Source organism: Pseudophryne corroboree, chromosome 4 (genome assembly GCF_028390025.1).
Source record: "Pseudophryne corroboree isolate aPseCor3 chromosome 4, aPseCor3.hap2, whole genome shotgun sequence".
In the NCBI taxonomy this organism is placed as follows: Eukaryota; Metazoa; Chordata; class Amphibia; order Anura; family Myobatrachidae; genus Pseudophryne; species Pseudophryne corroboree.
In genome coordinates this window covers 693,417,577-693,430,833 of record NC_086447.1, presented here as the reverse complement: position 1 = coordinate 693,430,833, position 13,257 = coordinate 693,417,577, and the positions used below count along the sequence as shown (strand labels likewise).

The window sequence follows — 13,257 nt, the reverse complement described above, 5'->3', positions numbered from 1 at the left end:
TGGCATCGACTTGACGGAACTTCACAACAACAATACAAGCATTATACATGGTTGTTCAATTAACATCCTTGTTGTTGACCAATTCTGGGGAGATCGGAGACCATTATTTTAAACTCCATTCTAGCTACATTACCCATTAGGTAACACCAGAACTGAGCATTCATCCATGGAAGAATGCGTATCTGTATGCAGGTTTGCAAAAACAGGTTGTTATAATTAATAAGAAAGGTAGTATATTGAAAATTAACGGTAGGAGCGCAATAATTCCACCTTCTTTGTCAGCCAATTATAGACTCAGTATTTCTTAATTACTCAAGGCCCTCCATTTATTAATATTAAAAGTGTCATGATAAATCTTTTTTTTTTTATTATTATTATTAATACACAATTTTCAGAAAACTTCCAGAGAGGTTGTATAGAACCCCTCAATGAAGGCACTCACACTGAGTAGATTAACATTCCCTTTTTTTTTTTTTAGAAATGTACTTATGTTTCAATAATATAAAAAATGTTAAGATATTGTGACCTTTGTTATTTCAATTCTCCTTGAACCAGAAGACCATCCAGTATACCAATTATTTCCTGATCATCAGTGTCTAAAACAATGAGTCTACTTTCAACTCCTCTGGACTTCAATATATAATTCGCAAAATACTTCTTGAGACATAAACCACATGTATATTTGTTTAATGATATAAAAAGATTAAAAAAATCCAAAAAGTACATGACGGGATCAGTGTCGGACTGGGGCATGTAGGGCCCACCGGGGGAATGCAGTGGTAGAGGCCCATGTTTAGGGGTGTGGTAAGTCTGCAGAGGGGGTGTGGCCTACCACCTCATTGGTTTGACTAACCATTAGAGTGCAACGTTTGGGCCCCTTCATAAATATATACAGTAAATTCAGCTGCTGCATGCATGATAATGTACCAGATTAATAACAACAATGCACTGTAGAAAATACATCATAGTCCAGTATAAAGTAACATATGTATAATGTATAATTCAAGTGCACAGTCTGGTACCTGATCCTTAGAGCAGGAGGTGGGCCCCCAGGCAGTGGGACCCACCGGTGGTTTCCCCTGTACCCCTGTGGGCCAGTCCAGGCCTGGATGGGACAAACTTGGGGGGACTCAATTTGCTGCGGTAATGTACCACATGATACATGATCCCCTGGGGCTATTCAATTAGCCCCAAAAGGAGGGGAACACATAGGTATGGGAACTTTTCCTGGATACTATGGGGTAGATGTACTATAGTGGCACATACTGTGCCGCTATAGCTGTTTCTGCTTTGCCTCATAACCGAGGTGAAGCAGTAAGTTACATCAACGAGATGTAAGAACATCTTGTTTGCCGGAGCGAGGTAGTGAAAACTCCACCCTCTGGAGATCCCTGCTAAAGAGCTCGCAACATCAGCTTATTGCTAATGCACTGTATTTCCCTTCCCAGCCTCCTCCATTAGGCATGTGTGAGATCTCGTTACTCACGAGAGATCTCTCTTGCAGCCCGAAGTCTGCAGCTGCCACAGCCAGGGATAGCACTATCCCTGCTGTGGAGATAGGGCAACAACATCTGTAGCTGTCAAAATCCATAGCTGAAGGTATCGGAACGGTCAGTGTAACTGACCGTTCATACATTGCCCTGCACAAATTGTGTGCTATCGTTTAGATAGCAGCGCTGATAATGACAGAGGTGCATAGCAGGGACATGGAGGCAGGGGAGGCAGTGCCTCCCCTGTGATTAATTATTAAAATAATATAAAGAAGATACTTATGACACATATTCTGTGTCATAAGTACGTTCTTTATTTAATTCTAATAATTTCCTGTGCTTAAATGTGTTTGGGAGGCACTGATAGCAGTGCCTCCCAAACTCAATGCAGAATGGACAGAGCGGGGGGCGGGGCCAAGCACTGGGTTTTAAAAGCCCATTCAAAAAACTCCTAAAAGCGGCACTGAAAAAAGTGCCTCGCTGACAGGGACCCCCACCCCCATGTCAGCGAGGCACTTGTGATTGGACAGCGGATCCAGTGCTGGATCCGCTTGTCCAATCACCCAGACGCGGCGGGTCCCGGCGGTGAGTGTCGTAGGAGGTAGCCGGGATGGCCCTGCAGTGTGTCCGCCCCCCCCCCCCCCCCCGCCCTCCTCCCGCTGACAGCAGCCTCGGTGTGTGGCTCTCCCCCCCCTCCTCCTCTGCCCTCCGCTGAGCGCTGACAGCAGCAGCGTGTGCGGCTCTCCCCTTGTCCTCCTCCCGCTGACAGCAGCCGCGGTGTGCGGCTCTCCCCCCGTCCTCCTCCCGCTGCGCAGTGTGCGGCTCTCCCCCCGTCCTCCTCCCGCTGTACAGTGTGCGGCTCTCCCCCCGTCCTCCTCCCGCTGACAGCACCCGTGGTGTGCGGCTCTCCCATCCCACTGACAGTAGCAGCGGTTTGCGGCTGTCCCCCGACCATCTCCCGCTCACAACCAGCAGCAGGTTAGTCAGAGAGTCTCTCTCTCTCCTCCCCCCCCACCTGTGGATTGCTCTCTCTCTCTTTCCTCCCCCCCACCTGTGGATTGCTCTCTCTCTCGCTCTCTCTCTCCTTCCCCCCCCCCACCTGTGGATTGCTCTCTCTCTCTCTCTCTCTTCCCCCCCCCCCCCCCCCACCTGTGGATTGAAGTTTAATGTTCATGTTTACAGGTACCGGCCCTATTGGATTCTACTGGACAAGTGGACGTGACCGGTGTGGGATGTAGGTAAGTAATCTGTCTCTCATTTTTATAGGTATAAGCCCTATTGGATTCTACTGGACAAGTGGACGTGACCGGCGTGGGATGTAGGTAAGTATGTGTGAGTGTGTCAGTGTGATATAATAAATTTTTACTGTCATGGTGTGTGAGTTGTGTTTTTATTTGGGTATTTTTGTTGTTGTAGAACTACAGGTACCAGCGGGCCCATTATTTCCCCTCATGCTGGTACTTGAGGTTCTCCAAGTACCAGCAAGCGGGGGAGGCTTGCTGGGCCTTGTAGTTCCACAACAAAAAACAATATTCTTTTTTTAACACTCTTATGGCTATCAGCCCGGCACCCACCGCTCAGGGGTGCTGGGGACAGCCTCGGGCTTCACCTCTGGCCCTTGGGTGCCTGGAGGGGGGGACCCCTTCATCTAAGGGGTCCCTACTCCTCCAGGGAACCCCGGCCAGGGGTGACTAGTTGGGGGGGGTAATGCCACGGCCGCAGGGACCTACATAAATGTGTCCCCTGGCTGTGGCATTATGTCCCTGGCTAGTGGAGCCCGGTGCTGGTTTTAAAAATACGGGGGACCCCTACGTCTTTTGTCCCTCGTATTTTTGGAACCAGGACCGGACTAAGAGCCCGGTGCTGGTTGTCTAAATACGGGGAACCCCTCTTCAATTTTGTTCCCAGTATTTAAACAACCAGGACCGGCTAAAAGAGCCCGAGGCTGGTTATACTTAGGAGGGGGGACCTCACGCAATTATTTTTAACATTTTTTAACCCATTCAGACCCTTCTCCATTAACTTAATGGAAGCCCTGGACAACAGAATTGCATTCATGTCCTCCTCCCACTCCCTTCCCAGTCCCAAACACTATTTTTTTTTCTCGATAAAAATGTACAATATATCACAAGTATGATGAGCAGGCAGGCAGCGGGCATTGGCGGCATCGGAGTGAGATGCAAATTAGTGGCAGAGGGCTGGGTCAGTTGATTGTGGGCGAGTTTGTAAGCTGGCTCGGGCAGTAGCGGGCATTGGCTCGGCGGCAGTAGGGGTCATCGGCAGGATTCGGCAGGCATTATGGCTGTAGTGCCTCACCAGCCACTGACCTCACCGCACGCCACTGGTGCATAGCACCCCTGTAACTGAGCACACACTGCCGCACAGGGGGGGAGAAGTATTAGCATACATAACATGCGCTGATACCTCTTCCACCCCATACTGTTTGCTCATACATCTACCCCTGTGTGTCAACTGTCTGATAACAGGTTAATTTAACGGGTGAGGATAAGGTCTGTAATTGAATAGCCCTGAGCATTTATGCCTGTGGCTACCACCTTTTTTCACCCCCATGAAATTAATGGGGCTAAGTGAATTCGACCCTAAGGGTCCTGTATGATAAATTATATATCCCTTTATTTCTTAACCTATTTTTCCACTTTTTGGTGGATTCCTTCTGATCTCCTCTACATCCCCTATATCTTTGTCTCTATATATTTTCTGATGTTCTTGTCCTAAAAAACTTTCTCTGTTGCTGCCCTGTGTCGGCTGAATGTTCTCTCTATTAGATAGTTTTGACTCCCCATATATATATATTTATTTGATCATATACTGTAGCAATGCTTTAAAGACACAAAGACACATTATATGAATTACCAGTGTTGTCCAGAGGAAATACATATATCGTTGTATTGGTGGGCCCAAAATTTATAAAGAAGTGGCAAATACTCTCCTTTCCATTTATTTTACTGAGGGTATTTTCATACATTGATGTATACATTTAGTGCTGTTTATATACTTTTTATGATATTTACCTGTTCTTGTGAAGTGTATTTTTTATTTATTTATTTATATGTATGAATTTTACTAATTAATGTTAATGCATTTTTTATTGCAGCACTTCAACATTTGTAATAATGTTTGCGCTCCTACAGTCGGTTTTTAATATACCACCTTACTTATTAGTTCACTTTTTTGTTGGTACGATTTAATACAAGTTATCTAATTGGTTCAATTCTATGGGCGGAATTCAATTGTTTAGCGCGGCAGCTGTCAGTGCCGGGCACCTAACGTAGCAAATCAATTGTTGCTCTGTTTGGCGCCAGCATTTTAGCTTGCAGCCTCCTGACGTGGCAAGCTGAAATTAGCAAAAAGTATCCCGTTTTCGCATTGTGCCTATTAGTATAGTCGGGTTTAGCTGCTTTACATGACTTTGGGGCCAATTCAGTAAGGTTAGCAAATTCTACTAATCAGCAGAATTTGCTAAGCATTAGCACGCATGCTGACCGGCGCCTCCCCCCTGCTTCAAGCAGAAACTGCGAACAGCACGCAATTTCTGCTTGTTAGCAGAAATTAAGGATGACTCCTGCCGGCGCAGCGTAGCTGCGGCCGCAGGAGTCCTGGCGCCATTTTTGTTGTCGCAGCGGCTGCTTGTGACGTCACACGGCTGCACCCCCGACACACCCTTGTTCGCGCGTACCAGCCCACCGTTTGGGCTGGCACGCCCCCGCAACGCTCCGTTTCCACCCAGAAAATGGGGCGTTGCCATCCCCCTCCCGCCCCGCGACCGCCTCTGCCTGTCAATCAGTATTATATACGGGCGCATGCGCAGTAGGGCCTGCTGTGCATGCGCCTGCGGCACCTCAGCAAAAATTCTGTACGAATCGCTACTTGCGATTCATACTGAATTTGCCCCTAAACCCAGACTAAAAACGTGCAATCAGCGTGATAATCAAAGGGCGCCCAAAATAACTGAATCGCAACATTGGGTGCCCTCCATTATCGTGGCTAAAAAATGATTGAATTTCGCCCTATGAGGGTTGTTCAGAATTGTTAGCAAACCAAAACAGTTAAGGGCAGTACACACGGGGAGAGATGTGTGCTGAGCGATCTGTCACAGACCGCTCAGCACACATCTCTCCCCCTGCTCAGCACTGTGCAATGTGTGCTGAGCAAAGGGGGGACGTGGGGCTGCTCATTTCACCCGATGTGCTAGATTGTGCCTGCATGCAGGCCAATCTAGCACCGGTGATAGCGCCGCGCATCGCTATCACTGTGGGGCATACACACGGAGAGATCCGTGCTTAAAATCTAAGCAAGCTAGTCAGAATGCTTCGATTTTAAGCAAGGATCTCTCCATGTGTACCCCCCTTAAGCAATTGGACAAAACCATGTTGCACTGCAGGTGGGGCAGATGTAACATATGCAAAGAAATTCAGATTTGGGTGGGTTATATTGTTTCTGTGCATGGTAAATACTGGTTGCTTTATTTTTACACTGCAATTTAGATTTCAGTTTGAACACACCCCACCCAAATCTAATCTCTCAGCAAATGTTACATCTGCCCCACCTGCAGTGCAACATGGTTTTGCACAATTGCTAACATTTGTGGTTTGCTAATAACTCTGAATAACCTCCTATGTGCCTAGTTATTTATTATTTTCTTGTATAACGTACTTTTCTTTTATTCTGTTTCAGTTTAAAAAAATATTTTTATTACTTATCATTAAAAACGTTGCCAAATCTGCACTGAAAAAAAGTATGTATAATTTTGCTCTTTTCTAAAGACAAAGATGAAAAGTTCCTGCAGAATACAATGATTTATTGTATATACATTTTCTTACCTTCCCTTTCCTCCTCACGCCATTTTACAATTTATAGGTGCTAACAAAGAAATGTATTAAGACAGAGGAGAAGTTGCCCATAGCAAACAATCAGATTCTACCAAACTTCTACACTCTTTAGAAGATTTGATAGATTTCACTTTAAGCCACCTACAGAATAGCTGGGGATTTGCATTTGTAAAAAGCGATTGATTTGTCGACAATGCTGTGCAAATAATTACACCAACTGCAACAGCTGCCTCAGACATCAGATTGTAGAACTGAACATTCTAAATAATAAAACAATGTAAATATCTGCTTTTAATAAGTATAAAAGTGACAATTTTGTCTGACAAGTCTGGATTGTTTATAAAGGTTAATACCGTAGTTTAAACCAATAAATTTGAGTGAAATCTGAAATAATGTATACAAATTGTTATCCCAGTACTTTATGCTGGTGACCTGTATTATTTTATAATTTATGGATGTAATAATTGTGCTATAATATACAATACCTTAATCTGAGACTCCTGACCATCACGTAGAAGACATAACATGGAATTCTCCATAAAAAGTTTTATACAAATTCCAAACACAGAAATAAAAGCAAGGAGTTTTATTTGAGCTGATATTGTCTAGAAATCACAGTTTAGCAAAATGTACAGAAGTATAATGAAAACTCATTTTAAAAAAAATAATTGGTGCAAATAGGCCATCTATTCTGGAACATAGATCAATGAGCACTCTCCATACGAGTAGTGAGAACCAGCATTAATGCACCTAAAATACAAACGGACAAAGAAAGGCCTAAGGCAACTGGTTAAACTGAGTCACTTGTTTCACAGGTAGATAATTCAGGTGCAGAGCTGCACTTACCTAGATCATTTATGTGACATAATAAAGGCTAAAGTAAATAAAAAAAATAAAAAAAAGGAAACATTTGAACATGTGTCTTTATAAAATTCATAGTGCAGGTAATATAGGTATGTATTATTTATAATAACTTTGGGTAATAATTTAAATGTTACCATAAACAATAACTTCTACAGTTTCTTTCCTCAAACCAGAAACTTTCTTTAGAAGACAATAAAACAGCAAACACATTTTTGCTTTTCTTAAAGCTATACTGAGATACTACTTTCAGCCTTTGGTTAGACAAGTTGTCCTTTTTAGTTGTTTTTTATTAAAAAGGAAAGCTGCTGAAATATACTTTTGTTATAACATGCAGGTAGCGTTACATTTCAGACATTGTGTGTTTAAATAGTTTGCTGTTTTCTTCTTCTTTAATACATATATTCTTGAAAAAAAGGAAATATACAATAAAATGAGAAACAGTTTGAAGATATACACATAAATACACAAAGATGTCCCCCTCCACTTCTATACATGTCTACGTGAACATATAACACTAGCAGTATCCTCTTAGCTATTTGTATTGTAGCTTAAACATACAGCCTTAAGCCAGACTTAAGCCTTTGGTGCCCTGTACCTTTAAAAGGCAAATGGAAAAACAGTTACCTAGTTTCCGCCTCTTATGATTTAGCCTCGCAAACAAGAACATAGAAAAGCCTTGAGAAGGACATTAAATATTTAGGAATGAGGGACAATTCTGGTTAAAGCTCCTGATAAGATCTCAGGATTGTCGTACAGTTTATTCCTATAAATGAAACCAGAGTTGCTCCATTCTTCCAATCAAGAGTTGTCAGCTCTTTTCATGTGATAGTTTTCACCCATTTGGCAGCTTCAAGCAGCTTTCACATTCATATCTCTTCAATTCTGCATTAAACTGTTGAATGAAATAAGAGGATAGTTATTAGTAAATGGGATTTTTCATTTACTTCAATTGTAAAAGCCATTAAAAAATAACTACAAATTTGTGGAACCAAACTCAAGTGTGAGTCCTAGAAAACTCCATGGATGATGACTATTTAGATTTAGGCCCTTTCAGTTACTCAGTTCTCAAGTTTAGCAGCAAAATTTCCTCACTAAGCATCCCAGGCGGGTACATTCACAACCATGCATGGATAGTTATTCATAACTGCTTATTGTAGAGGCTGGATCAGCATGGATAGTTACTCATAAATGCTTATAAATAAGATTTTACTTACCGATAAATCTATTTCTCGTAGTCCGTAGTGGATGCTGGGGACTCCGTCAGGACCATGGGGATTAGCGGCTCCGCAGGAGACAGGGCACAAAACTAAAGCTTTAGGATCAGGTGGTGTGTACTGGCTCCTCCCCCTATGACCCTCCTCCAAGCCTCAGTTAGGATACTGTGCCCGGACGAGCGTACACAATAAGGAAGGATATTGAATCCCGGGTAAGACTCATACCAGCCACACCAATCACACCGTATAACTTGTGATCTAAACCCAGTTAACAGTATGACAAACGTAGGAGCCTCTGAACAGACGGCTCACAACAATAACAACCCGATTTTTTTGTAACAATAACTATATACAAGTATTACAGACAATCCGCACTTGGGATGGGCGCCCAGCATCCACTACGGACTACGAGAAATAGATTTATCGGTAAGTAAAATCTTATTTTCTCTGACGTCCTAAGTGGATGCTGGGGACTCCGTCAGGACCATGGGGATTAACCAAAGCTCCCAAACGGGCGGGAGAGTGCGGATGACTCTGCAGCACCGAGTGAGAGAACTCCAGGTCCTCCTCAGCCAGGGTGTGCCCCTGACCAAGTAGCAGCTCGGCAAAGTTGTAAAGCCGAGACCCCTCGGGCAGTCGCCCAAGATGAGCCCACCTTCCTTGTGGAATGGGCATTTATATATTTTGGCTGTGGCAGTCCTGCCACAGAATGTGCAAGCTGAATTGTACTACACATTCAACTAGCAATCGTCTGCTTAGAAGCAAGAGCACCCAGTTTTTTGGGTGCATACAGGATAACAGCAAGTCAGTTTTCCTGACTCCAGCCGTCCTGGAAATCTATATTTTCAGGGCCCTGACAACATCTAGCAACTTGGAGTCCTCCAAGTCTCTAGTAGCCGCAGGTACCACAATAAACTGGTTCAGATGAAACGCTGACACCACCTTAGGGAGAAACTGGGGACGAGTCCGCAGCTCTGCCCTGTCCGAATGGACAATCAGATATGGGCTTTTGTGAGACAAAGCCGCCAATTCTGACACTCGCCTGGCCGAGGCCAGGGCCAACATCATGGTCACTTTCCATGTGAGATATTTCAAATCCACAGATTTGAGCGGTTTAAACCAACGTGATTTGAGGAATCCCAGGACTACGTTGAGATCCCACAGTGCCACTGGAGGCACAAAAGGGGGTTGTATATGCAGTACTCCCTTGTCAAATTTCTGGACTTCAGGAACTGAAGCCAATTCTTTCTGGAAGAAAATCGACAGGGCCGAAATTTGAACCTTCATGGACCCCAATTTGAGGCCCATAGACACTCCTGTTTGCAGGAAATGCAGGAATCGACCGAGTTGAAATTTCTTCGTGGGGCCTTCCTGGCCTCACACCACGCAACATATTTTCGCCACATGTGGTGATAATGTTGTGCGGTCACCTCCTTCCTGGCTTTGACCAGGGTAGGAATGACCTCTTCCGGAATGCCTTTTTCCCTTAGGATCCGGCGTTCAACCGCCATGCCGTCAAACGCAGCCGCGGTAAGTCTTGGAACAGACATGGTACTTGCTGAAGCAAGTCCCTTCTTATCGGCAGAGGCCCTGAGTCCTCTGTGAGCATCTCTTGAAGTTCCGGGTACCAAGTCCTTCTTGGCCCATCCGGAGCCACGAGTATAGTTCTTACTCCTCTACGTCTAATAATTCTCAGTACCTTTGGTATGAGAAGCAGAGGAGGGAACACATACACCGACTGGTACACCCATGGTGTTACCAGAACGTCCACAGCTATTGCCTGAGGGTCTCTTGACCTGGCGCAATACCTGTCCAGTTTTTTGTTCAGCGGGACGCCATCATGTCCACCTTTGGTCTTTCCCAACGGTGCACAATCATGTGGAAAAAAACTTCTCGATGAAGTCCCCACTCTCCCGGGTGGAGGTCGTGCTGAGGAAGTCTGCTTCCCAGTTGTCCACTCCCGGAATGAAAACTGCTGACAGTGCTATCACATGATTTTCCGCCCAGCGAAGAATCCTTGCAGTTTCTGCCATTGTCCTCCTGCTTCTTGTGCCGCCCTGTCTGTTTACGTGGGCGACTGCCGTGATGTTGTCCCACTGGATCAATACCGGCTGACCTTGAAGCAGAGGTCTTGCTTAAGCTTATAGCATTGTAAATTGCTCTTAGCTCCAGTATATTTATGCGGAGAGAAGTCCCCAGACTTGATCACACTCCCTGGAAATTTTTTCCCTGTGTGACAGCTCCCCAGCCTTTCAAGCTGGAATCCGTGGTCACCAGGACCCAGTCCTGAATGCATAACTGTGGCCCTTTAGTAGATGAGCACTCTGCAGCCACCACAGAAGAGACACCCTTGTCCTTGGAGACAGGGTTATCCGCTGATGCATCTGAAGATGCGATCCGGACCATTTGTCCAGCAGATCCCACTGAAAAGTTCTTGCGTGAAATCTGCCGAATGGAATCGCTTCGTAAGAAGCCACCATTTTTCCCAGGACCCTTGTGCAATGATGCACTGACACTTTTCCTGGTTTTTGGAGGTTCCTGACTAGCTCGGATAACTCCCTGGCTTTCTCCTCCGGGAGAAACACCTTTTTCTGGACTGTGTCCAGAATCATCCCTAGGGACAGCAGACGTGTCGTCGGAGACAGCTGCGATTTTTGAATATTTAGAATCCACCCGTGCTGTCGTAGAACTACTTGAGATAGTGCTACTCAGACCTCCAACTGTTCTCTGGACCTTGCCCTTATCAGGAGATCGTCCAAGTAAGGGATAATTAAGACGCCTTTTCTTTGAAGAAGAATCATCATTTCGGCCATTACCTTGGTAAAGACCCGGGGTGCCGTGGACAATCCAAACGGCAGCGTCTGAAACTGATAGTGACAGTTTTGTACCACGAACCTGAGGTACCCTTTGTGAGAAGGGCAAATTTGGACATGGAGGTAAGCATCCTTGATGTCCAGGGACACCATATAGTCCCCTTCTTCCTGGTTCGCTATCACTGCTCTGAGTGACTCCATTTAGAATAGGTCTCACCTAGCCGTCTGGCTTCAGTACCACAATATAGTGTGGAATAATACCCCTTTACTTGTTGTAGGAGGGGTACTTTGATTATCACCTGCTGGGAATACAGCTTGTGAATTGTTTCCAATACTGCCTCCCTGTCGGAGGTAGACGTTGGTAAAGCAAACTTCAGGAACCTGCGAGGGGGAGACGTCTCGAATTTCCAATCTGTACCCCTGGGATACTACTTGTAGGATCCAGGGGTCCACTTGCGAGTGAGCCCACTGCGTGCTGAAACTCTTGAGACGACCCCCCACCGCACCTGTTTGTACGGCCCCAGCGTCATGCTGAGGACTTGGCAGAAGCGGTGGAAGGCTTCTGTTCCTGGGAATGGGCTGCCTGCTGCAGTCTTCTTCCCTTACCTCTATCCCTGGGCAGATATTATGGGGACGAAAGGACTGAGGCTGAAAAGACTATGTCTTTTTCTGCTGAGATATGACTTGGGGTAAAAAAGGTGGATTTTCTAGCTGTTGCCATGGCCACCAGGTCCGATGGACCGACCCCAAATAACTCCTCCCCTTTATACGGCAATACTTCCATGTGCCGTTTGGAATCTGCATCACCTGACCACTGTCGTGTCCATAAACATCGTCTGGCAGATATGGACATCGCACTTACTCTTGATGCCAGAGTTTCGCATATATAGAAATGCATCTTTTAAATGCTCTATAGTCAATAAAATACTGTCCCTGTCAAGGGTATCAATATTTCCAGTCAGGGAATCCGACCAAGCCACCCCAGCGCTGCCCATCCAGGCTGAGGCGATCGCTGGTCGCAGTATAACACCAGTATGTGTGTATATACTTTTTAGGATATTTTCCAACCTCCTATCAGTTGGCTCCTTGAGGGCGTCCGTATCTGGAGACGGTAACGCCACTTGTTTTTATAAGCGTGTGAGCGCCTTATCCACCCTAAGGTGTGTTTCCCAACGCGCCATAACTTCTGGCGGGAAAGGGTATACCGCCAATAATTTTCTATCGGGGGAAACCCACGCATCATCACACACTTCATTTAATTTATCTGATTCAGGAAAAACCACATGTAGTTTTTTCACACTCCACATAATACCCTTTTTTGTGGTACTTGTAGTATCAGAAATATGTAACATCTCCTTCATTGCCCTTAACAAGTAACGTGTGGCCCTAAAGGAAAATACGTTTGTTTCTTCACCGTCGACACTGGAGTCAGTGTCCGTGTCTGTGTCGACCGACTGAGGTAAAAGGACGTTTTAACGCCCCTGACGGTGTTTTAGACGCCTGGACAGGTACTAATTGGTTTGCCGGCCGTCTCATGTCGTCAACCGACCTTGCAGCGTGTTGACATTATCACGTAATTCCTTAAATAAGCCATCCATTCTGGTGTCGACTCCCTAGAGAGTGACATCACCATTACCGGCAATTGCTCCGCCTCCTCACCAACATCGTCCTCATACATGTCGACACACAAGTACCGACACACAGCACACACACAGGGAATGCTCTGATAGAGGACAGGACCCCACTAGCCCTTTGGGGAGACAGAGGGAGAGTTTGCCAGCACACACCAAAAACGCTATATTATACAGGGACAACCTTTATATAAGTGTTTTTCCCTTATAGCATTTTAATATATATATACATATCGCCAAATAAGTGCCCCCCCTCTCTGTTTTAACCCTGTTTCTGTAGTGCAGTGCAGGGGAGAGCCTGGGAGCCTTCCCACCAGCATTTCTGTGAGGGAAAATGGCGCTGTGTGCTGAGGAGAATAGGCCCCGCCCCCTTTTCGGCGGGCTTCTTCTCCCGT

The 13,257-nt window shown here is 45.4% G+C and overlaps 1 protein-coding gene across 5 annotated transcripts in view; it reads right to left on the bottom strand.

Annotated features, from left to right (window-relative positions):
• Positions 1-6,911: 6,911 nt before the first annotated feature.
• Positions 6,912-13,257, bottom strand: part of AKAP12 (A-kinase anchoring protein 12) — a 288,402-nt gene continuing 282,056 nt past the window's right edge. For all 5 annotated transcript variants that reach the window (XM_063917908.1, XM_063917909.1, XM_063917910.1 and 2 more), the window contains one exon: positions 6,912-8,096. The gene's annotated coding sequence lies outside the window, so the exon portion shown is untranslated. The remainder of the gene's footprint in view (positions 8,097-13,257) is intronic.